This window comes from Phyllobates terribilis, unplaced genomic scaffold (assembly GCF_046119375.1).
Source record: "Phyllobates terribilis strain yellow unplaced genomic scaffold, ASM4611937v1 Scaffold_169__1_contigs__length_4117513, whole genome shotgun sequence".
Classification (NCBI taxonomy): domain Eukaryota; kingdom Metazoa; phylum Chordata; class Amphibia; order Anura; family Dendrobatidae; genus Phyllobates; species Phyllobates terribilis.
Genome location: NW_027362929.1, coordinates 3462088 through 3486755, shown reverse-complemented (window position 1 = coordinate 3486755; position 24668 = coordinate 3462088). Strand labels below are relative to the sequence as shown.

The 24668-nt window shown below is 44.3% G+C and overlaps 15 non-coding genes across 15 annotated transcripts; all 15 read left to right on the top strand.

The window, feature by feature from the left end:
- The first annotated feature begins 318 nt into the window (after positions 1-318).
- LOC141209516 (U2 spliceosomal RNA) lies at positions 319-509 on the top strand. The gene has a single exon (XR_012279710.1). It is a non-coding gene; the product is annotated as a U2 spliceosomal RNA (small nuclear RNA).
- A 1126-nt stretch (positions 510-1635) lies between these two features.
- Positions 1636-1826, top strand: LOC141210452 (U2 spliceosomal RNA). The gene has a single exon (XR_012280620.1). It is a non-coding gene; the product is annotated as a U2 spliceosomal RNA (small nuclear RNA).
- A 1127-nt stretch (positions 1827-2953) lies between these two features.
- LOC141210081 (U2 spliceosomal RNA) lies at positions 2954-3144 on the top strand. The gene has a single exon (XR_012280260.1). It is a non-coding gene; the product is annotated as a U2 spliceosomal RNA (small nuclear RNA).
- A 1121-nt stretch (positions 3145-4265) lies between these two features.
- On the top strand, positions 4266-4456 carry LOC141209515 (U2 spliceosomal RNA). The gene has a single exon (XR_012279709.1). It is a non-coding gene; the product is annotated as a U2 spliceosomal RNA (small nuclear RNA).
- Positions 4457-5576: 1120 nt separating this feature from the next.
- Positions 5577-5767, top strand: LOC141209514 (U2 spliceosomal RNA). The gene has a single exon (XR_012279708.1). It is a non-coding gene; the product is annotated as a U2 spliceosomal RNA (small nuclear RNA).
- Positions 5768-6887: 1120 nt separating this feature from the next.
- On the top strand, positions 6888-7078 carry LOC141210164 (U2 spliceosomal RNA). Its single transcript, XR_012280341.1, has one exon. It is a non-coding gene; the product is annotated as a U2 spliceosomal RNA (small nuclear RNA).
- Positions 7079-8198: 1120 nt separating this feature from the next.
- Positions 8199-8389, top strand: LOC141208305 (U2 spliceosomal RNA). The gene has a single exon (XR_012278538.1). It is a non-coding gene; the product is annotated as a U2 spliceosomal RNA (small nuclear RNA).
- Positions 8390-14995: 6606 nt separating this feature from the next.
- Positions 14996-15184, top strand: LOC141210641 (U2 spliceosomal RNA). The gene has a single exon (XR_012280784.1). It is a non-coding gene; the product is annotated as a U2 spliceosomal RNA (small nuclear RNA).
- A 1119-nt stretch (positions 15185-16303) lies between these two features.
- LOC141209513 (U2 spliceosomal RNA) lies at positions 16304-16494 on the top strand. The gene has a single exon (XR_012279707.1). It is a non-coding gene; the product is annotated as a U2 spliceosomal RNA (small nuclear RNA).
- A 1120-nt stretch (positions 16495-17614) lies between these two features.
- On the top strand, positions 17615-17805 carry LOC141210109 (U2 spliceosomal RNA). The gene has a single exon (XR_012280287.1). It is a non-coding gene; the product is annotated as a U2 spliceosomal RNA (small nuclear RNA).
- Positions 17806-18926: 1121 nt separating this feature from the next.
- On the top strand, positions 18927-19117 carry LOC141209511 (U2 spliceosomal RNA). The gene has a single exon (XR_012279705.1). It is a non-coding gene; the product is annotated as a U2 spliceosomal RNA (small nuclear RNA).
- A 1120-nt stretch (positions 19118-20237) lies between these two features.
- On the top strand, positions 20238-20428 carry LOC141209510 (U2 spliceosomal RNA). Its single transcript, XR_012279704.1, has one exon. It is a non-coding gene; the product is annotated as a U2 spliceosomal RNA (small nuclear RNA).
- A 1118-nt stretch (positions 20429-21546) lies between these two features.
- Positions 21547-21737, top strand: LOC141209509 (U2 spliceosomal RNA). The gene has a single exon (XR_012279703.1). It is a non-coding gene; the product is annotated as a U2 spliceosomal RNA (small nuclear RNA).
- Positions 21738-22857: 1120 nt separating this feature from the next.
- Positions 22858-23048, top strand: LOC141209508 (U2 spliceosomal RNA). The gene has a single exon (XR_012279702.1). It is a non-coding gene; the product is annotated as a U2 spliceosomal RNA (small nuclear RNA).
- Positions 23049-24170: 1122 nt separating this feature from the next.
- Positions 24171-24361, top strand: LOC141209507 (U2 spliceosomal RNA). Its single transcript, XR_012279701.1, has one exon. It is a non-coding gene; the product is annotated as a U2 spliceosomal RNA (small nuclear RNA).
- The last annotated feature ends 307 nt before the right edge of the window (positions 24362-24668 follow it).

Below are 24668 nucleotides of genomic sequence, written 5' to 3'. Positions count from 1 at the left end.
TAATTAATCAGCAACCCTCCTGCTAAGGGTAGACAGCTGCTCGTTCCACCCCCCCCCCGCCTTAATTGGTTCTCCTCCCTTCCAACGGTGTTGAGGCGGGTGGGAACAGCCGGGGGTTGAGGGTACTGTGCTAAAAGAGGTGGAGTTATGCAGATCTAAAACGCGTGGATTGCAGCAGCAGCAAGCCGAAAAGTGCAGGCATGTGAGGGATCTAGAGGTTGACAGCATGTCTTCTTAACGGGAGTCCAGGTGGCCATCTCCACAAATGGACTTTTCAGAATCCTTGGGTGGCACCGTAGTCGGAAACCAATTCTGGTTATCGCTTCTCGGCCTTTTGGCTAAGATCAAGTGTAGTATCTGTTCTTATCAGTTTAATATCTGATACGTCCCCTATCTGGGGACCATATATTAAATGGATTTTTAGAACAGGGAGATGGAAAAAGAGCTTGCTCTGTCCACTCCACGCATTGACCTGGTATTGCAGTATCTCCAGGACCGGTGCACCCCTTCTTTAATGCAGTTTCTAAAATCAGAAAGAATTGAATTCAATGCTTTTTGTTCATTTTGCTTGTTTGTCGGATTTTGGGATGGACTCTTTGGCTTTGCTTTTCTTCTCCTCATTGGATTTTTCATGTTAAAAGTTGCAGAAGACAGATGACAAGCTCATTTTGGTTCAACTTCAGCAACTGTGCATTGCATTGCCATGTAATGTAATGTAATGCAATGCTATCTATCTAGCTCTCCCTCTATACTTCCTTTTGGATAAACAGACATATTAGGCAAGCATTTTGGAGCTTTCACCTAAATAACTACAGGTGGTGAGATAAGCTGCACAATATAATTGACCTTTCAGTATATTGTTGCACACACACCATCTATTTAGCAAATGCCCTTGTTATCAACAGCAGCCTTTTAAACTCACCTGAGCTAACAGGTATGTGAACTGATTACTCTGCTGCGCTTAAAATTTCTTTTTTGGTTTGCTACAATGCCTTTTCTGAAACGTTGTCTCCCTCTGCTGGAACACTGACTTCTTTCATTTAATGCCTGCAGACTATAAAAGAGAAACCAACCCAAAAAGTTTGGTTGATTAGTCTGTGGCATTCTTTTAAACTGTTGCTTATGGCGGTCTCTGTGAGCTTCTCAGTGACATTCAGCCATCCAGGTATCCCGCCTGCAGTAGACGGAATGTGGCAATGGAACGCTGGCTGCGCGTGTCATAATAGGCTCTGAGCCTTTATATACCTGCGCACAGCAGCAGCCACCTTCAGTCTGCTGCTGGACAGCCAGCAGCAGCAGCAGCAGGAGAGGTAATTAATCAGCAACCCTCCTGCTAAGGGTAGACAGCTGCTCGTTCCACCCCCCCCCCCCCCCCGCCTTAATTGGTTCTCCTCCCTTCCAACGGTGTTGAGGCGGGTGGGAACAGCCGGGGGTTGAGGGTACTGTGCTAAAAGAGGTGGAGTTATGCAGATCTAAAACGCGTGGATTGCAGCAGCAGCAAGCCGAAAAGTGCAGGCATGTGAGGGATCTAGAGGTTGACAGCATGTCTTCTTAACGGGAGTCCAGGTGGCCATCTCCACAAATGGACTTTTCAGAATCCTTGGGTGGCACCGTAGTCGGAAACCAATTCTGGTTATCGCTTCTCGGCCTTTTGGCTAAGATCAAGTGTAGTATCTGTTCTTATCAGTTTAATATCTGATACGTCCCCTATCTGGGGACCATATATTAAATGGACTTTTAGAACAGGGAGATGGAAAAAGAACTTGCTCTGTCCACTCCACGCATTGACCTGGTATTGCAGTATCTCCAGGACCGGTGCACCCCTTCTTTAATGCAGTTTCTAAAATCAGAAAGAATTGAATTCAATGCTTTTTGTTCATTTTGCTTGTTTGTCGGATTTTGGGATGGACTCTTTGGCTTTGCTTTTCTTCTCCTCATTGGATTTTTCATGTTAAAAGTTGCAGAAGCCAGATGACAAGCTCATTTTGGTTCAACTTCAGCAACTGTGCATTGCATTGCCATGTAATGTAATGTAATGCAATGCTATCTATCTAGCTCTCCATCTATACTTCCTTTTGGATAAACAGACATATTAGGCAAGCATTTTGGAGCTTTCACCTAAATAACTACAGGTGGTGAGATAAGCTGCACAATATAATTGACCTTTCAGTATATTGTTGCACACACACCATCTATTTAGCAAATGCCCTTGTTATCAACAGCAGCCTTTTAAACTCACCTGAGCTAACAGGTATGTGAGCTGGTTACTCTGCTGCGCTTAAAATTTCTTTTTTGGTTTGCTACAATGCCTTTTCTGAAACGTTGTCTCCCTCTGCTGGAACACTGACTTCTTTCATTTAATGCCTGCAGACTATAAAAGAGAAACCAACCCAAAAAGTTTGGTTGATTAGTCTGTGGCATTCTTTTAAACTGTTGCTTATGGCGGTCTCTGTGAGCTTCTCAGTGACATTCAGCCATCCAGGTATCCCGCCTGCAGTAGACGGAATGTGGCAATGGAACGCTGGCTGCGCGTGTCATAATAGGCTCTGAGCCTTTATATACCTGCGCACAGCAGCAGCCACCTTCAGTCTGCTGCTGGACAGCCAGCAGCAGCAGCAGCAGCAGGAGAGGTAATTAATCAGCAACCCTCCTGCTAAGGGTAGACAGCTGCTCGTTCCACCCCCCCCCCCCCCGCCTTAATTGGTTCTCCTCCCTTCCAACGGTGTTGAGGCGGGTGGGAACAGCCGGGGGTTGAGGGTACTGTGCTAAAAGAGGTGGAGTTATGCAGATCTAAAACGCGTGGATTGCAGCAGCAGCAAGCCGAAAAGTGCAGGCATGTGAGGGATCTAGAGGTTGACAGCATGTCTTCTTAACGGGAGTCCAGGTGGCCATCTCCACAAATGGACTTTTCAGAATCCTTGGGTGGCACCGTAGTCGGAAACCAATTCTGGTTATCGCTTCTCGGCCTTTTGGCTAAGATCAAGTGTAGTATCTGTTCTTATCAGTTTAATATCTGATACGTCCCCTATCTGGGGACCATATATTAAATGGACTTTTAGAACAGGGAGATGGAAAAAGAGCTTGCTCTGTCCACTCCACGCATTGACCTGGTATTGCAGTATCTCCAGGACCGGTGCACCCCTTCTTTAATGCAGTTTCTAAAATCAGAAAGAATTGAATTCAATGTTTTTTGTTCATTTTGCTTGTTTGTCGGATTTTGGGATGGACTCTTTGGCTTTGCTTTTCTTCTCCTCATTGGATTTTTCATGTTAAAAGTTGCAGAAGCCAGATGACAAGCTCATTTTGGTTCAACTTCAGCAACTGTGCATTGCATTGCCATGTAATGTAATGTAATGCAATGCTATCTATCTAGCTCTCCATCTATACTTCCTTTTGGATAAACAGACATATTAGGCAAGCATTTTGGAGCTTTCACCTAAATAACTACAGGTGGTGAGATAAGCTGCACAATATAATTGACCTTTCAGTATATTGTTGCACACACACCATCTATTTAGCAAATGCCCTTGTTATCAACAGCAGCCTTTTAAACTCACCTGAGCTAACAGGTATGTGAGCTGGTTACTCTGCTGCGCTTAAAATTTCTTTTTTGGTTTGCTACAATGCCTTTTCTGAAACGTTGTCTCCCTCTGCTGGAACACTGACTTCTTTCATTTAATGCCTGCAGACTATAAAAGAGAAACCAACCCAAAAAGTTTGGTTGATTAGTCTGTGGCATTCTTTTAAACTGTTGCTTATGGCGGTCTCTGTGAGCTTCTCAGTGACATTCAGCCATCCAGGTATCCCGCCTGCAGTAGACGGAATGTGGCAATGGAACGCTGGCTGCGCGTGTCATAATAGGCTCTGAGCCTTTATATACCTGCGCACAGCAGCAGCCACCTTCAGTCTGCTGCTGGACAGCCAGCAGCAGCAGCAGCAGGAGAGGTAATTAATCAGCAACCCTCCTGCTAAGGGTAGACAGCTGCTCGTTCCACCCCCCCCCCCGCCTTAATTGGTTCTCCTCCCTTCCAACGGTGTTGAGGCGGGTGGGAACAGCCGGGGGTTGAGGGTACTGTGCTAAAAGAGGTGGAGTTATGCAGATCTAAAACGCGTGGATTGCAGCAGCAGCAAGCCGAAAAGTGCAGGCATGTGAGGGATCTAGAGGTTGACAGCATGTCTTCTTAACGGGAGTCCAGGTGGCCATCTCCACAAATGGACTTTTCAGAATCCTTGGGTGGCACCGTAGTCGGAAACCAATTCTGGTTATCGCTTCTCGGCCTTTTGGCTAAGATCAAGTGTAGTATCTGTTCTTATCAGTTTAATATCTGATACGTCCCCTATCTGGGGACCATATATTAAATGGATTTTTAGAACAGGGAGATGGAAAAAGAGCTTGCTCTGTCCACTCCACGCATTGACCTGGTATTGCAGTATCTCCAGGACCGGTGCACCCCTTCTTTAATGCAGTTTCTAAAATCAGAAAGAATTGAATTCAATGCTTTTTGTTCATTTTGCTTGTTTGTCGGATTTTGGGATGGACTCTTTGGCTTTGCTTTTCTTCTCCTCATTGGATTTTTCATGTTAAAAGTTGCAGAAGCCAGATGACAAGCTCATTTTGGTTCAACTTCAGCAACTGTGCATTGCATTGCCATGTAATGTAATGTAATGCAATGCTATCTATCTAGCTCTCCCTCTATACTTCCTTTTGGATAAACAGACATATTAGGCAAGCATTTTGGAGCTTTCACCTAAATAACTACAGGTGGTGAGATAAGCTGCACAATATAATTGACCTTTCAGTATATTGTTGCACACACACCATCTATTTAGCAAATGCCCTTGTTATCAACAGCAGCCTTTTAAACTCACCTGAGCTAACAGGTATGTGAGCTGGTTACTCTGCTGCGCTTAAAATTTCTTTTTTGGTTTGCTACAATGCCTTTTCTGAAACGTTGTCTCCCTCTGCTGGAACACTGACTTCTTTCATTTAATGCCTGCAGACTATAAAAGAGAAACCAACCCAAAAAGTTTGGTTGATTAGTCTGTGGCATTCTTTTAAACTGTTGCTTATGGCGGTCTCTGTGAGCTTCTCAGTGACATTCAGCCATCCAGGTATCCCGCCTGCAGTAGACGGAATGTGGCAATGGAACGCTGGCTGCGCGTGTCATAATAGGCTCTGAGCCTTTATATACCTGCGCACAGCAGCAGGCACCTTCAGTCTGCTGCTGGACAGCCAGCAGCAGCAGCAGCAGGAGAGGTAATTAATCAGCAACCCTCCTGCTAAGGGTAGACAGCTGCTCGTTCCACCCCCCCCCCGCCTTAATTGGTTCTCCTCCCTTCCAACGGTGTTGAGGCGGGTGGGAACAGCCGGGGGTTGAGGGTACTGTGCTAAAAGAGGTGGAGTTATGCAGATCTAAAACGCGTGGATTGCAGCAGCAGCAAGCCGAAAAGTGCAGGCATGTGAGGGATCTAGAGGTTGACAGCATGTCTTCTTAACGGGAGTCCAGGTGGCCATCTCCACAAATGGACTTTTCAGAATCCTTGGGTGGCACCGTAGTCGGAAACCAATTCTGGTTATCGCTTCTCGGCCTTTTGGCTAAGATCAAGTGTAGTATCTGTTCTTATCAGTTTAATATCTGATACGTCCCCTATCTGGGGACCATATATTAAATGGATTTTTAGAACAGGGAGATGGAAAAAGAGCTTGCTCTGTCCACTCCACGCATTGACCTGGTATTGCAGTATCTCCAGGACCGGTGCACCCCTTCTTTAATGCAGTTTCTAAAATCAGAAAGAATTGAATTCAATGCTTTTTGTTCATTTTGCTTGTTTGTCGGATTTTGGGATGGACTCTTTGGCTTTGCTTTTCTTCTCCTCATTGGATTTTTCATGTTAAAAGTTGCAGAAGCCAGATGACAAGCTCATTTTGGTTCAACTTCAGCAACTGTGCATTGCATTGCCATGTAATGTAATGTAATGCAATGCTATCTATCTAGCTCTCCCTCTATACTTCCTTTTGGATAAACAGACATATTAGGCAAGCATTTTGGAGCTTTCACCTAAATAACTACAGGTGGTGAGATAAGCTGCACAATATAATTGACCTTTCAGTATATTGTTGCACACACACCATCTATTTAGCAAATGCCCTTGTTATCAACAGCAGCCTTTTAAACTCACCTGAGCTAACAGGTATGTGAGCTGGTTACTCTGCTGCGCTTAAAATTTCTTTTTTGGTTTGCTACAATGCCTTTTCTGAAACGTTGTCTCCCTCTGCTGGAACACTGACTTCTTTCATTTAATGCCTGCAGACTATAAAAGAGAAACCAACCCAAAAAGTTTGGTTGATTAGTCTGTGGCATTCTTTTAAACTGTTGCTTATGGCGGTCTCTGTGAGCTTCTCAGTGACATTCAGCCATCCAGGTATCCCGCCTGCAGTAGACGGAATGTGGCAATGGAACGCTGGCTGCGCGTGTCATAATAGGCTCTGAGCCTTTATATACCTGCGCACAGCAGCAGGCACCTTCAGTCTGCTGCTGGACAGCCAGCAGCAGCAGCAGCAGGAGAGGTAATTAATCAGCAACCCTCCTGCTAAGGGTAGACAGCTGCTCGTTCCACCCCCCCCCCGCCTTAATTGGTTCTCCTCCCTTCCAACGGTGTTGAGGCGGGTGGGAACAGCCGGGGGTTGAGGGTACTGTGCTAAAAGAGGTGGAGTTATGCAGATCTAAAACGCGTGGATTGCAGCAGCAGCAAGCCGAAAAGTGCAGGCATGTGAGGGATCTAGAGGTTGACAGCATGTCTTCTTAACGGGAGTCCAGGTGGCCATCTCCACAAATGGACTTTTCAGAATCCTTGGGTGGCACCGTAGTCGGAAACCAATTCTGGTTATCGCTTCTCGGCCTTTTGGCTAAGATCAAGTGTAATATCTGTTCTTATCAGTTTAATATCTGATACGTCCCCTATCTGGGGACCATATATTAAATGGATTTTTAGAACAGGGAGATGGAAAAAGAGCTTGCTCTGTCCACTCCACGCATTGACCTGGTATTGCAGTATCTCCAGGACCGGTGCACCCCTTCTTTAATGCAGTTTCTAAAATCAGAAAGAATTGAATTCAATGCTTTTTGTTCATTTTGCTTGTTTGTCGGATTTTGGGATGGACTCTTTGGCTTTGCTTTTCTTCTCCTCATTGGATTTTTCATGTTAAAAGTTGCAGAAGCCAGATGACAAGCTCATTTTGGTTCAACTTCAGCAACTGTGCATTGCATTGCCATGTAATGTAATGTAATGCAATGCTATCTATCTAGCTCTCCCTCTATACTTCCTTTTGGATAAACAGACATATTAGGCAAGCATTTTGGAGCTTTCACCTAAATAACTACAGGTGGTGAGATAAGCTGCACAATATAATTGACCTTTCAGTATATTGTTGCACACACACCATCTATTTAGCAAATGCCCTTGTTATCAACAGCAGCCTTTTAAACTCACCTGAGCTAACAGGTATGTGAGCTGGTTACTCTGCTGGGCTTAAAATTTCTTTTTTGGTTTGCTACAATGCCTTTTCTGAAACGTTGTCTCCCTCTGCTGGAACACTGACTTCTTTCATTTAATGCCTGCAGACTATAAAAGAGAAACCAACCCAAAAAGTTTGGTTGATTAGTCTGTGGCATTCTTTTAAACTGTTGCTTATGGCGGTCTCTGTGAGCTTCTCAGTGACATTCAGCCATCCAGGTATCCCGCCTGCAGTAGACGGAATGTGGCAATGGAACGCTGGCTGCGCGTGTCATAATAGGCTCTGAGCCTTTATATACCTGCGCACAGCAGCAGCCACCTTCAGTCTGCTGCTGGACAGCCAGCAGCAGCAGCAGCAGGAGAGGTAATTAATCAGCAACCCTCCTGCTAAGGGTAGACAGCTGCTCGTTCCACCCCCCCCCCGCCTTAATTGGTTCTCCTCCCTTCCAACGGTGTTGAGGCGGGTGGGAACAGCCGGGGGTTGAGGGTACTGTGCTAAAAGAGGTGGAGTTATGCAGATCTAAAACGCGTGGATTGCAGCAGCAGCAAGCCGAAAAGTGCAGGCATGTGAGGGATCTAGAGGTTGACAGCATGTCTTCTTAACGGGAGTCCAGGTGGCCATCTCCACAAATGGACTTTTCAGAATCCTTGGGTGGCACCGTAGTCGGAAACCAATTCTGGTTATCGCTTCTCGGCCTTTTGGCTAAGATCAAGTGTAGTATCTGTTCTTATCAGTTTAATATCTGATACGTCCCCTATCTGGGGACCATATATTAAATAGATTTTTAGAACAGGGAGATGGAAAAAGAGCTTGCTCTGTCCACTCCACGCATTGACCTGGTATTGCAGTATCTCCAGGACCGGTGCACCCCTTCTTTAATGCAGTTTCTAAAATCAGAAAGAATTGAATTCAATGCTTTTTGTTCATTTTGCTTGTTTGTCGGATTTTGGGATGGACTCTTTGGCTTTGCTTTTCTTCTCCTCATTGGATTTTTCATGTTAAAAGTTGCAGAAGCCAGATGACAAGCTCATTTTGGTTCAACTTCAGCAACTGTGCATTGCATTGCCATGTAATCTAATGTAATGCAATGCTATCTATCTAGCTCTCCCTCTATACTTCCTTTTGGATAAACAGACATATTAGGCAAGCATTTTGGAGCTTTCACCTAAATAACTACAGGTGGTGAGATAAGCTGCACAATATAATTGACCTTTCAGTATATTGTTGCACACACACCATCTATTTAGCAAATGCCCTTGTTATCAACAGCAGCCTTTTAAACTCACCTGAGCTAACAGGTATGTGAGCTGGTTACTCTGCTGCGCTTAAAATTTCTTTTTTGGTTTGCTACAATGCCTTTTCTGAAACGTTGTCTCCCTCTGCTGGAACACTGACTTCTTTCATTTAATGCCTGCAGACTATAAAAGAGAAACCAACCCAAAAAGTTTGGTTGATTAGTCTGTGGCATTCTTTTAAACTGTTGCTTATGGCGGTCACTGTGAGCTTCTTAGTGACATTCAGCCATCCAGGTATCCCGCCTGCAGTAGACGGAATGTGGCAATGGAACGCTGGCTGCGCGTGTCATAATAGGCTCTGAGCCTTTATATACCTGCGCACAGCAGCAGCCACCTTCAGTCTGCTGCTGGACAGCCAGCAGCAGCAGCAGCAGGAGAGGTAATTAATCAGCAACCCTCCTGCTAAGGGTAGACAGCTGCTCGTTCCACCCCCCCCCCCGCCTTAATTGGTTCTCCTCCCTTCCAACGGTGTTGAGGCGGGTGGGAACAGCCGGGGGTTGAGGGTACTGTGCTAAAAGAGGTGGAGTTATGCAGATCTAAAACGCGTGGATTGCAGCAGCAGCAAGCCGAAAAGTGCAGGCATGTGAGGGATCTAGAGGTTGACAGCATGTCTTCTTAACGGGAGTCCAGGTGGCCATCTCCACAAATGGACTTTTCAGAATCCTTGGGTGGCACCGTAGTCGGAAACCAATTCTGGTTATCGCTTCTCGGCCTTTTGGCTAGGATCAGGTGCAGTGATCTAACGGTTGCTGCCTTGGTCTCGGCTAGGAGGTGCCTGGGGTACCCGACTTGTTGGCCTTGGGGGATCGCTCTCTCTTAACGGAGGGAGCTTCACCCCCTTGCAGCTATTGGCAGGTCGGCTTAGTCCCCGGACAACGGGGAGCGATCGCGTCTTGTCTTCGGGGCGACCCGAGGAAATAAGGGCGTTTTCCTTTGCTGAGCTTTATCGCTTAGTGGGCTGTGTAAGTTCTTGGGGTACCCCTCCCTCGGTCTTGGGTTTGTTCCTGCTTTTGTGGGATTCATTCCCTTGTTACTATTGGGGGAGGGCTTAGTCCCTGAGGGCCGAAAATGCCTTTTTCTTTTGGATTTGCGGTGGGGGAGACTCCACTGCGACAGTCCATTAGAATCATGGTGGATGAATGCCAGCGCCATGAGAAGAATCTGCAGTACATCGTGCATGAGATTCTTTTTGGGTTCTTCCACCTGGAGCGAGATAAGATCCTGTGTCTTTACGATCAGGAATTCCGTGGGCGATATACCATTTCCTTTATGGCTAAATCATGCTGTGATAATATCCATGCAGCACTGATGGTTGCGGACAAGGACGATGAGAGACTGAACGGGCTGAGCTTTGACTTCCTGTACGGTGAAGAGGAAGTACCCTTGGTGATCTTCATGTACAGCCCATTCGTCTCTGAGGGCGATATCGAAACCTTTTTGAAGCGTTACTGCAAGTCAGTGCGCTTCTCACATGATATCCTCAACTCCCAGCGCTTCTGGAATGGGAAGAGGAAATACCTGGTGAAGTTCCATCCAGATCAGAGCGGCATTGGTGGTCTTCACCACCCGCCTGCTAATTTTGCCATTGGTAATGTCAGGGGATTCCTACGCTACCCAGGAATGCCCCTTCAATGCCGGAATTGTCATGAATATGGGCATACACGAGAAAATTGTACAAGGGCTCATGTAGTCTTTTGCAACAAGTGCGGTAAGAGTGGGCACACCTCCGCTACGTGTGACTCTGAGATCGTATGTAACCTATGTGGGAAGGCAGGTCACGCCTTCAGGAATTGTCCGAGCAAAAAGTCAAAAACATATGACATGTTTAAGTCAGGTCAACTGACTATCCAAGAATACTTCGGAGGGAGTATTACTACACCTGCCCCTGGACCTGGGTTGGCGCACGCTGACGGGTCCGGACCAAATCCTTCAACGGCTCCGCCAGAGGGCCCGCTGGTAGTTCCACAGAAGGACGGTCGTAGGGGTTCCATAAGATTAACCGAGGGTTCGCTCTCTGTGGAATTGATCGATGTTCTGGCTCTAGATGTTGCCGTATCTCAGAGTCAAGAGGAAGGGTCCTCATCCAGCATGAATGCACCACCGGCATTATGTGGAACTGAGGAGACCTCTAGTACCCCGATTAAGCAAGCACCCAGATTCGCCACACCATCATCGGTGATCTTGGGTAAGGGCAAAAAGGGTACGCTCCTTAATCGATCAACCAGTGTGTCAGAAAGAGAGACCTCTAGGGCGCGAAGTAAAAAGGACCTGGCTAAGACCCAGTCGAGCCCTGGTCCTCGAACCAGAAGTCGCAGTAGTTCCGTGACCAGACCAGAGGACAAGACGACCCAGAGGGATGACACCCGTTCCATAGACCAGACCGCCATGAGGACTGCAGATGCACAGGACTTGGAAAAGATGGACAGCTCCCAGCCTCTGAAAAGGCAATGGGAGGACGTAAAGCAACCTGATATCCAAAGAAAACACGGATGTCGAGGTCCAGATGAGGAGCCAAAAGTGGATGATGCCTTTTTGCCTGCTTCAGATCCCGGTAATATTAAACAAATCCTGACCCCTGGAGATGCGGAGGAGGAGGTGCCGTGTATTGACTTCTTCCCATCTTCAGATCCTGATTCTTCTTAATGTCTGTTCCTCTTAAAATCTCCTCACTAAATGTGAGGTCCCTAAAGAGCCCTACACGTAGGGCTGCTTTATTTTCTTATTTAGAGACATTGGACTTTGATTTCTGCTTTCTACAAGAATGTGGTATACAGAGTAATTTAAATTATAAGGACTTAAAAGAAGACTGGAAACTGGGCGTTTCTGTGTGGTCCGGTGCTAATGACTGTCGTGCTGCCGGAGTTGGACTACTTTGCCGTGGACATTCTACCATCATTCAATCTGTGACTGAAATTATACCTGGCAGAGCTATTTTAATACATCTTGTTTTTAATGGACTTTCTTTACGTTTATTAAATGTGTACGCTCCTCCTGGGAAGCAGGAAAGGGCGGATTTACTTGAAATATTGCCATTATTTTGTGTTGGGTCAACCCCCCTGCTAGTGGGAGGAGATTTTAATTGTTTACGTGATGGGGAATCCCGGCAGGGTGGGGATGTGAATCGTAAAGACCGTACCTCCTATTTGTTGAAAAGTTTAATTGATGATTTTAGATTACAGGACTGCTGGAAGGAACTCTTGCCGGCGGATCCAGGTGTTACATGGTCCAATGGAAGAGTTTCTTCTAGAATTGATTTCATATTTGCTTCTACTGCCTTTAAACCTTGTAAATGTTTTCTTTTATCTAATTTATTCTCTGATCATAAAGTTTTATCTGTGTTTTTAGAGTTAGCAGGGGAACAAAATACCTCAAGAGGCCCATGGAGATTAAATACAACTCTCCTAGAGGATATTGATATTCAAAAGAGGTTTGTGCAGGCCTACCAGTGCTGGCAATCAAAGAGAGACCCCCGCGCCTCGATGCTGGATTGGTGGGAGAGCATTAAACCTAAGATTAAATTATTTTTTATTAAGGCAGGGAAAATGAAAGCAAAAAAGAAAAAGCAGTGGTTTTATGTTTTTAATATGAGATTACAAGTACTCTTTAAACTAAAAGAAGTTGGTATTGATGTGGATGATGATATTGCAAATCTTAAGTCTGAAATAAAAAATGCTCTTAATGAAAAAGGAAAACAAATAATTTTTAACTCCCATGTACAGCACCTGGAGGAAGGAGAGAAATGCTCCCGATTCTTCTTCAAAAAGGTAATGGGGAGGAGGGACGCAATCCTAAATCTTGAAGGTGAAAATGATATTAAGGGTATGTTAGGAAAAGCTTTTAATTTTTATCAACTTCTTTTTAACATTAAAGTTATAGATCCATCCTTTTTAGAGTATGCTATTAATTCCCTTGATTTTAAGTTAGATATTTTAGACCAGGGTATTTTATCTAGGGATCTCACCAGTGAGGAACTTTTACAGATTTTTAAAAGTTTCTCCAGTGGGAAAGCCCCTGGGGAAGACGGTCTACCGATTGAGTTTTATCTGACTTTTTGGGGAATTTTAAAGAACGATATGTTTTTATTGTTTAAAGAAGCTTTTAATACTAATAAATTACCCCCATCTTGGAGGAGAGGTCTGGTATCTTTAATATATAAAAAAGGGGATAGGAGCCAACTTAAAAACTGGCGGCCTATTACGCTTTTAAACCTTGATTATAAAATTTTAGCTAAACTTATTGCAGTCCGTTTAAAACCCTTTATAGCCAAATTAATTCACCCTAACCAGGTATGTGGTGTTCCCGGAAGAACCATAGCTGAGCCCCTCAACATAATTAGGGATACCATTTGGTATTCAAAAGAGAGAAGTCAAAACCTTGCTATTTTATCCTTAGACTTTGAAAAAGCTTTTGACAGGGTATCGCATGAATTTCTTTTTATGGTTCTTAAAAAAATGGCGTTTCCAGAGAAAATTTTAACCCGCATTATGCTTTTATATCATTCTTGTTTTAGTCAAATTTCTGTAAATGGGTTTTTAACGAAGGGGGTTCCTCTATTATCAGGGGTGAAACAAGGGTGCCCTCTCTCACCACTGCTCTTTATCTGTGTTATGGAACCACTATTAACCATACTGAGAAAAGATAAAGTAATTAAAGGGGTACCTATTCCCGGGAGTAGGGGTATGCAACTTAAAGCCCTAAGTTACATGGATGATGTTACCATACTATGTCCAGATTCCACATCTCTGAGGAGGGTATTGAGAAACACACAATTTTTCTGTGAAGCCTCAGGTTTTAAATTAAATATAGATAAATGTGACTGTTTTAATGTGGGGGGATGGGACTCCTCTTTGACCCCTGGGATAGTGATACAGAAAAATCACATAAAAATTTTAGGAATTATTTTTAACCAAGCCAATGAGGGGGACCCTAACTGGGACTCTGCAATGGATAAAATAGAAAAAAAGATCTCATTGTGGAATTTAAGGAACCTTAGTATGGAAGGTAAAATTTTAATTATTAAAGCCGTTTTAATTCCCATTATGTTGTATGTTGCAATGGTGTTTCCCCCTTCCAATTTACAAATCAAGAAAGTAACAAGAATTGTTTTTATGTTTTTATGGGGTTCAAAAATGGAAAAGTTAAAAAGAGATCTGATGTACAAATGTAAATCTAATGGAGGTAAAGATGTACCCAATTTTTTTACCTTTTTCCATATAAAGTATTTCTGCTTCTGTTTTAAGGTTTTTAAATCTGATGGCATTTTTAGTTATTTTTTAAAATATGCAGCAGGAATGTAAAAGGTGGTTTAGCCTACCTTTAAGTTCTCCTGTGCTCCTGTGCCCACCTAAACAGTATGTGATACTTGAGAAAACGGTCAGACTTTTAGGTCTCCAGGAATTGGAGCCTGATATATTGGGGGACCAAAGGAAGGTATCTATTGCTTGCAGACACTCTGAGGACACAATTCCTGTCTCCAATTTTTCACAGGCAAGGTCCAAAACGGTGTGGCGAAATGTGTACGGGAAATATCTTGCAAATGTACACAAGGACCTTGCCTGGGCTATCGTCCACCAGTGCCTCCCTACCCGTGAGTTTCAACATAGGCGGGGGCTGGTGGTGAGAGCCAAATGTCCAAGAGATATATGCGGGGAAAGTGAGTCTGTATTGCATCTCTTTTGGAATTGTCATTTTGCACAGGAGGTTTGGAGAAAGGTAGGCCCACTTTTAAAATGGGCATGTGGCCTGAAAGATTTTAATCACTTTTATGTCTTTTATGGTCTTTTTAAGTGTCCAAATTTTAAACAATTCCGAGTTGCCTGGATTATTATTAATTGTTTTAAAAATGCCATGTGGAAAGTTAGAAATATTTTACTCTTCAAACATGATCATATTGATTCAACAGACTGTATAAAAATTGCTTTAAGTGAAATGTATATTTACTATCTCAGAGATAAAAAACTGTATGGAGCAAAAGAAGCGGCTTCTATGTGGTGTGTACAATTATGGAACACAATTAGTGGTAATTAAATAAACCCAAGTACATCTGTAATTATGATTTTCTTAATTGTTACAATGGTTTTATGATGGTAAATTGTGTTTTTACAAAAAACTTGAATTGATTATTATCATGTTTTATCATTTTATTGTAATGTTATAAATGTTCTTTTTTAAAACCTTTGTAAATATACTTTGGAATCAATAAAATTGCGTTGAAACCTTATCTGTTCTTATCAGTTTAATATCTGATACGTCCCCTATCTGGGGACCATATATTAAATGGATTTTTAGAACAGGGAGATGGAAAAAGAGCTTGCTCTGTCCACTCCACGCATTGACCTGGTATTGCAGTATCTCCAGGACCGGTGCACCCCTTCTTTAATGCAGTTTCTAAAATCAGAAAGAATTGAATTCAATGCTTTTTGTTCATTTTGCTTGTTTGTCGGATTTTGGGATGGACTCTTTGGCTTTGCTTTTCTTCTCCTCATTGGATTTTTCATGTTAAAAGTTGCAGAAGCCAGATGACAAGCTCATTTTGGTTCAACTTCAGCAACTGTGCATTGCATTGCCATGTAATGTAATGTAATGCAATGCTATCTATCTAGCTCTCCCTCTATACTTCCTTTTGGATAAACAGACATATTAGGCAAGCATTTTGGAGCTTTCACCTAAATAACTACAGGTGGTGAGATAAGCTGCACAATATAATTGACCTTTCAGTATATTGTTGCACACACACCATCTATTTAGCAAATGCCCTTGTTATCAACAGCAGCCTTTTAAACTCACCTGTGCTAACAGGTATGTGAGCTGGTTACTCTGCTGCGCTTAAAATTTCTTTTTTGGTTTGCTACAATGCCTTTTCTGAAACGTTGTCTCCCTCTGCTGGAACACTGACTTCTTTCATTTAATGCCTGCAGACTATAAAAGAGAAACCAACCCAAAAAGTTTGGTTGATTAGTCTGTGGCATTCTTTTAAACTGTTGCTTATGGCGGTCTCTGTGAGCTTCTCAGTGACATTCAGCCATCCAGGTATCCCGCCTGCAGTAGACGGAATGTGGCAATGGAACGCTGGCTGCGCGTGTCATAATAGGCTCTGAGCCTTTATATACCTGCGCACAGCAGCAGCCACCTTCAGTCTGCTGCTGGACAGCCAGCAGCAGCAGCAGCAGGAGAGGTAATTAATCAGCAACCCTCCTGCTAAGGGTAGAAAGCTGCTCGTTCCACCCCCCCCCGCCTTAATTGGTTCTCCTCCCTTCCAACGGTGTTGAGGCGGGTGGGAACAGCCGGGGGTTGAGGGTACTGTGCTAAAAGAGGTGGAGTTATGCAGATCTAAAACGCGTGGATTGCAGCAGCAGCAAGCCGAAAAGTGCAGGCATGTGAGGGATCTAGAGGTTGACAGCATGTCTTCTTAACGGGAGTCCAGGTGGCCATCTCCACAAATGGACTTTTCAGAATCCTTGGGTGGCACCGTAGTCGGAAACCAATTCTGGTTATCGCTTCTCGGCCTTTTGGCTAAGATCAAGTGTAGTATCTGTTCTTATCAGTTTAATATCTGATACGTCCCCTATCTGGGGACCATATATTAAATGGATTTTTAGAACAGGGAGATGGAAAAAGAGCTTGCTCTGTCCACTCCACGCATTGACCTGGTATTGCAGTATCTCCAGGACCGGTGCACCCCTTCTTTAATGCAGTTTCTAAAATCAGAAAGAATTGAATTCAATGCTTTTTGTTCATTTTGCTTGTTTGTCGGATTTTGGGATGGACTCTTTGGCTTTGCTTTTCTTCTCCTCATTGGATTTTTCATGTTAAAAGTTGCAGAAGCCAGATGACAAGCTCATTTTGGTTCAACTTCAGCAACTGTGCATTGCATTGCCATGTAATGTAATGTAATGCAATGCTATCTATCTAGCTCTCCCTCTATACTTCCTTTTGGATAAACAGACATATTAGGCAAGCATTTTGGAGCTTTCACCTAAATAACTACAGGTGGTGAGATAAGCTGCACAATATAATTGACCTTTCAGTATATTGTTGCACACACACCATCTATTTAGCAAATGCCCTTGTTATCAACAGCAGCCTTTTAAACTCACCTGAGCTAACAGGTATGTGAGCTGGTTACTCTGCTGCGCTTAAAATTTCTTTTTTGGTTTGCTACAATGCCTTTTCTGAAACGTTGTCTCCCTCTGCTGGAACACTGACTTCTTTCATTTAATGCCTGCAGACTATAAAAGAGAAACCAACCCAAAAAGTTTGGTTGATTAGTCTGTGGCATTCTTTTAAACTGTTGCTTATGGCGGTCTCTGTGAGCTTCTCAGTGACATTCAGCCATCCAGGTATCCCGCCTGCAGTAGACGGAATGTGGCAATGGAACGCTGGCTGCGCGTGTCATAATAGGCTCTGAGCCTTTATATACCTGCGCACAGCAGCAGCCACCTTCAGTCTGCTGCTGGACAGCCAGCAGCAGCAGCAGCAGGAGAGGTAATTAATCAGCAACCCTCCTGCTAAGCGTAGACAGCTGCTCGTTCCACCCCCCCCCCGCCTTAATTGGTTCTCCTCCCTTCCAACGGTGTTGAGGCGGGTGGGAACAGCCGGGGGTTGAGGGTACTGTGCTAAAAGAGGTGGAGTTATGCAGATCTAAAACGCGTGGATTGCAGCAGCAGCAAGCCGAAAAGTGCAGGCATGTGAGGGATCTAGAGGTTGACAGCATGTCTTCTTAACGGGAGTCCAGGTGGCCATCTCCACAAATGGACTTTTCAGAATCCTTGGGTGGCACCGTAGTCGGAAACCAATTCTGGTTATCGCTTCTCGGCCTTTTGGCTAAGATCAAGTGTAGTATCTGTTCTTATCAGTTTAATATCTGATACATCCCCTATCTGGGGACCATATATTAAATGGATTTTTAGAACAGGGAGATGGAAAAAGAGCTTGCTCTGTCCACTCCACGCATTGACCTGGTATTGCAGTATCTCCAGGACCGGTGCACCCCTTCTTTAATGCAGTTTCTAAAATCAGAAAGAATTGAATTCAATGCTTTTTGTTCATTTTGCTTGTTTGTCGGATTTTGGGATGGACTCTTTGGCTTTGCTTTTCTTCTCCTCATTGGATTTTTCATGTTAAAATTTGCAGAAGCCAGATGACAAGCTCATTTTGGTTCAACTTCAGCAACTGTGCATTGCATTGCCATGTAATGTAATGTAATGCAATGCTATCTATCTAGCTCTCCCTCTATACTTCCTTTTGGATAAACAGACATATTAGGCAAGCATTTTGGAGCTTTCACCTAAATAACTACAGGTGGTGAGATAAGCTGCACAATATAATTGACCTTTCAGTATATTGTTGCACACACACCATCTATTTAGCAAATGCCCTTGTTATCAACAGCAGCCTTTTAAACTCACCTGAGCTAACAGGTATGTGAGCTGGTTACTCTGCTGCGCTTAAAATTTCTTTTTTGGTTTGCTACAATGCCTTTTCTGAAACGTTGTCTCCCTCTGCTGGAACACTGACTTCTTTCATTTAATGCCTGCAGACTATAAAAGAGAAACCAACCCAAAAAGTTTGGTTGATTAGTCTGTGGCATTCTTTTAAACTGTTGCTTATGGCGGTCTCTGTGAGATTCTCAGTGACATTCAGCCATCCAGGTATCCCGCCTGCAGTAGACGGAATGTGGCAATGGAACGCTGGCTGCGCGTGTCATAATAGGCTCTGAGCCTTTATATACCTGCGCACAGCAGCAGCCACCTTCAGTCTGCTGCTGGACAGCCAGCAGCAGCAGCAGCAGGAGAGGTAATTAATCAGCAACCCTCCTGCTAAGGGTAGACAGCTGCTCGTTCCACCCCCCCCCCCGCCTTAATTGGTTCTCCTCCCTTCCAACGGTGTTGAGGCGGGTGGGAACAGCCGGGGGTTGAGGGTACTGTGCTAAAAGAGGTGGAGTTATGCAGATCTAAAACGCGTGGATTGCAGCAGCAGCAAGCCGAAAAGTGCAGGCATGTGAGGGATCTAGAGGTTGACAGCATGTCTTCTTAACGGGAGTCCAGGTGGCCATCTCCACAAATGGACTTTTCAGAATCCTTGGGTGGCACCGTAGTCGGAAACCAATTCTGGTTATCGCTTCTCGGCCTTTTGGCTAAGATCAAGTGTAGTATCTGTTCTTATCAGTTTAATATCTGATACGTCCCCTATCTGGGGACCATATATTAAATGGATTTTTAGAACAGGGAGATGGAAAAAGAGCTTGCTCTGTCCACTCCACGCATTGACCTGGTATTGCAGTATCTCCAGGACCGGTGCACCCCTTCTTTAATGCAGTTTCTAAAATCAGAAAGAATTGAATTCAATGCTTTTTGTTCATTTTGCTTGTTTGTCGGATTTTGGGATGGACTCTTTGGCTTTGCTTTTCTTCTCCTCATTGGATTTTTCATGTTAAAAGTTGCAGAAGCCAGATGACAAGCTCATTTTGGTTCAACTTCAGCAACTGTGCATTGCATTGCCATGTAATGTAATGTAATGCAATGCTATCTATCTAGCTCTCCCTCTATACTTCCTTTTGGATAAACAGACATATTAGGCAAGCATTTTGGAGCTTTCACCTAAATAACTACAGGTGGTGAGATAAGCTGCACAATATAATTGACCTTTCAGTATATTGTTGCACACACACCATCTATTTAGCAAATGCCCTTGTTATCAACAGCAGCCTTTTAAACTCACCTGAGCTAACAGGTATGTGAGCTGGTTACTCTGCTGCGCTTAAAATTTCTTTTTTGGTTTGCTACAATGCCTTTTCTGAAACGTTGTCTCCCTCTGCTGGAACACTGACTTCTTTCATTTAATGCCTGCAGACTATAAAAGAGAAACCAACCCAAAAAGTTTGGTTGATTAGTCTGTGGCATTCTTTTAAACTGTTGCTTATGGCGGTCTCTGTGAGCTTCTCAGTGACATTCAGCCATCCAGGTATCCCGCCTGCAGTAGACGGAATGTGGCAATGGAACGCTGGCTGCGCGTGTCATAATAGGCTCTGAGCCTTTATATACCTGCGCACAGCAGCAGCCACCTTCAGTCTGCTGCTGGACAGCCAGCAGCAGCAGCAGCAGGAGAGGTAATTAATCAGCAACCCTCCTGCTAAGGGTAGACAGCTGCTCGTTCCACCCCCCCCCCGCCTTAATTGGTTCTCCTCCCTTCCAACGGTGTTGAGGCGGGTGGGAACAGCCGGGGGTTGAGGGTACTGTGCTAAAAGAGGTGGAGTTATGCAGATCTAAAACGCGTGGATTGCAGCAGCAGCAAGCCGAAAAGTGCAGGCATGTGAGGGATCTAGAGGTTGACAGCATGTCTTCTTAACGGGAGTCCAGGTGGCCATCTCCACAAATGGACTTTTCAGAATCCTTGGGTGGCACCGTAGTCGGAAACCAATTCTGGTTATCGCTTCTCGGCCTTTTGGCTAAGATCAAGTGTAGTATCTGTTCTTATCAGTTTAATATCTGATACGTCCCCTATCTGGGGACCATATATTAAATGGATTTTTAGAACAGGGAGATGGAAAAAGAGCTTGCTCTGTCCACTCCACGCATTGACCTGGTATTGCAGTATCTCCAGGACCGGTGCACCCCTTCTTTAATGCAGTTTCTAAAATCAGAAAGAATTGAATTCAATGCTTTTTGTTCATTTTGCTTGTTTGTCGGATTTTGGGATGGACTCTTTGGCTTTGCTTTTCTTCTCCTCATTGGATTTTTCATGTTAAAAGTTGCAGAAGCCAGATGACAAGCTCATTTTGGTTCAACTTCAGCAACTGTGCATTGCATTGCCATGTAATGTAATGTAATGCAATGCTATCTATCTAGCTCTCCCTCTATACTTCCTTTTGGATAAACAGACATATTAGGCAAGCATTTTGGAGCTTTCACCTAAATAACTACAGGTGGTGAGATAAGCTGCACAATATAATTGACCTTTCAGTATATTGTTGCACACACACCATCTATTTAGCAAATGCCCTTGTTATCAACAGCAGCCTTTTAAACTCACCTGAGCTAACAGGTATGTGAGCTGGTTACTCTGCTGCGCTTAAAATTTCTTTTTTGGTTTGCTACAATGCCTTTTCTGAAACGTTGTCTCCCTCTGCTGGAACACTGACTTCTTTCATTTAATGCCTGCAGACTATAAAAGAGAAACCAACCCAAAAAGTTTGGTTGATTAGTCTGTGGCATTCTTTTAAACTGTTGCTTATGGCGGTCTCTGTGAGCTTCTCAGTGACATTCAGCCATCCAGGTATCCCGCCTGCAGTAGACGGAATGTGGCAATGGAACGCTGGCTGCGCGTGTCATAATAGGCTCTGAGCCTTTATATACCTGCGCACAGCAGCAGCCACCTTCAGTCTGCTGCTGGACAGCCAGCAGCAGCAGCAGCAGGAGAGGTAATTAATCAGCAACCCTCCTGCTAAGGGTAGACAGCTGCTCGTTCCACCCCCCCCGCCTTAATTGGTTCTCCTCCCTTCCAACGGTGTTGAGGCGGGTGGGAACAGCCGGGGGTTGAGGGTACTGTGCTAAAAGAGGTGGAGTTATGCAGATCTAAAACGCGTGGATTGCAGCAGCAGCAAGCCGAAAAGTGCAGGCATGTGAGGGATCTAGAGGTTGACAGCATGTCTTCTTAACGGGAGTCCAGGTGGCCATCTCCACAAATGGACTTTTCAGAATCCTTGGGTGGCACCGTAGTCGGAAACCAATTCTGGTTATCGCTTCTCGGCCTTTTGGCTAAGATCAAGTGTAGTATCTGTTCTTATCAGTTTAATATCTGATACGTCCCCTATCTGGGGACCATATATTAAATGGATTTTTAGAACAGGGAGATGGAAAAAGAGCTTGCTCTGTCCACTCCACGCATTGACCTGGTATTGCAGTATCTCCAGGACCGGTGCACCCCTTCTTTAATGCAGTTTCTAAAATCAGAAAGAATTGAATTCAATGCTTTTTGTTCATTTTGCTTGTTTGTCGGATTTTGGGATGGACTCTTTGGCTTTGCTTTTCTTCTCCTCATTGGATTTTTCATGTTAAAAGTTGCAGAAGCCAGATGACAAGCTCATTTTGGTTCAACTTCAGCAACTGTGCATTGCATTGCCATGTAATGTAATGTAATGCAATGCTATCTATCTAGCTCTCCCTCTATACTTCCTTTTGGATAAACAGACATATTAGGCAAGCATTTTGGAGCTTTCACCTAAATAACTACAGGTGGTGAGATAAGCTGCACAATATAATTGACCTTTCAGTATATTGTTGCACACACACCATCTATTTAGCAAATGCCCTTGTTATCAACAGCAGCCTTTTAAACTCACCTGAGCTAACAGGTATGTGAGCTGGTTACTCTGCTGCGCTTAAAATTTCTTTTTTGGTTTGCTACAATGCCTTTTCTGAAACGTTGTCTCCCTCTGCTGGAACACTGACTTCTTTCATTTAATGCCTGCAGACTATAAAAGAGAAACCAACCCAAAAAGTTTGGTTGATTAGTCTGTGGCATTCTTTTAAACTGTTGCTTATGGCGGTCTCTGTGAGCTTCTCAGTGACATTCAGCCATCCAGGTATGCCGCCTGCAGTAGACGGAATGTGGCAATGGAACGCTGGCTGCGCGTGTCATAATAGGCTCTGAGCCTTTATATACCTGCGCACAGCAGCAGCCACCTTCAGTCTGCTGCTGGACAGCCAGCAGCAGCAGCAGCAGGAGAGGTAATTAATCAGCAACCCTCCTGCTAAGGGTAGACAGCTGCTCGTTCCACCCAACCCCCGCCTTAATTGGTTCTCCTCCCTTCCAACGGTGTTGAGGCGGGTGGGAACAGCCGGGGGTTGAGGGTACTGTGCTAAAAGAGGTGGAGTTATGCAGATCTAAAACGCGTGGATTGCAGCAGCAGCAAGCCGAAAAGTGCAGGCATGTGAGGGATCTAGAGGTTGACAGCATGTCTTCTTAACGGGAGTCCAGGTGGCCATCTCCACAAATGGACTTTTCAGAATCCTTGGGTGGCACCGTAGTCGGAAACCAATTCTGGTTATCGCTTCTCGGCCTTTTGGCTAAGATCAAGTGTAGTATCTGTTCTTATCAGTTTAATATCTGATACGTCCCCTATCTGGGGACCATATATTAAATGGATTTTTAGAACAGGGAGATGGAAAAAGAGCTTGCTCTGTCCACTCCACGCATTGACCTGGTATTGCAGTATCTCCAGGACCGGTGCACCCCTTCTTTAATGCAGTTTCTAAAATCAGAAAGAATTGAATTCAATGCTTTTTGTTCATTTTGCTTGTTTGTCGGATTTTGGGATGGACTCTTTGGCTTTGCTTTTCTTCTCCTCATTGGATTTTTCATGTTAAAAGTTGCAGAAGCCAGATGACAAGCTCATTTTGGTTCAACTTCAGCAACTGTGCATTGCATTGCCATGTAATGTAATGTAATGCAATGCTATCTATCTAGCTCTCCCTCTATACTTCCTTTTGGATAAACAGACATATTAGGCAAGCATTTTGGAGCTTTCACCTAAATAACTACAGGTGGTGAGATAAGCTGCACAATATAATTGACCTTTCAGTATATTGTTGCACACACACCATCTATTTAGCAAATGCCCTTGTTATCAACAGCAGCCTTTTAAACTCACCTGAGCTAACAGGTATGTGAGCTGGTTACTCTGCTGCGCTTAAAATTTCTTTTTTGGTTTGCTACAATGCCTTTTCTGAAACGTTGTCTCCCTCTGCTGGAACACTGACTTCTTTCATTTAATGCCTGCAGACTATAAAAGAGAAACCAACCCAAAAAGTTTGGTTGATTAGTCTGTGGCATTCTTTTAAACTGTTGCTTATGGCGGTCTCTGTGAGCTTCTCAGTGACATTCAGCCATCCAGGTATCCCGCCTGCAGTAGACGGAATGTGGCAATGGAACGCTGGCTGCGCGTGTCATAATAGGCTCTGAGCCTTTATATACCTGCGCACAGCAGCAGCCACCTTCAGTCTGCTGCTGGACAGCCAGCAGCAGCAGCAGCAGGAGAGGTAATTAATCAGCAACCCTCCTGCTAAGGGTAGACAGCTGCTCGTTCCACCCCCCCCCCCCGCCTTAATTGGTTCTCCTCCCTTCCAACGGTGTTGAGGCGGGTGGGAACAGCCGGGGGTTGAGGGTACTGTGCTAAAAGAGGTGGAGTTATGCAGATCTAAAACGCGTGGATTGCAGCAGCAGCAAGCCGAAAAGTGCAGGCATGTGAGGGATCTAGAGGTTGACAGCATGTCTTCTTAACGGGAGTCCAGGTGGCCATCTCCACAAATGGACTTTTCAGAATCCTTGGGTGGCACCGTAGTCGGAAACCAATTCTGGTTATCGCTTCTCGGCCTTTTGGCTAAGATCAAGTGTAGTATCTGTTCTTATCAGTTTAATATCTGATACGTCCCCTATCTGGGGACCATATATTAAATGGATTTTTAGAACAGGGAGATGGAAAAAGAGCTTGCTCTGTCCACTCCACGCATTGACCTGGTATTGCAGTATCTCCAGGACCGGTGCACCCCTTCTTTAATGCAGTTTCTAAAATCAGAAAGAATTGAATTCAATGCTTTTTGTTCATTTTGCTTGTTTGTCGGATTTTGGGATGGACTCTTTGGCTTTGCTTTTCTTCTCCTCATTGGATTTTTCATGCTAAAAGTTGCAGAAGCCAGATGACAAGCTCATTTTGGTTCAACTTCAGCAACTGTGCATTGCATTGCCATGTAATGTAATGTAATGCAATGCTATCTATCTAGCTCTCCCTCTATACTTCCTTTTGGATAAACAGACATATTAGGCAAGCATTTTGGAGCTTTCACCTAAATAACTACAGG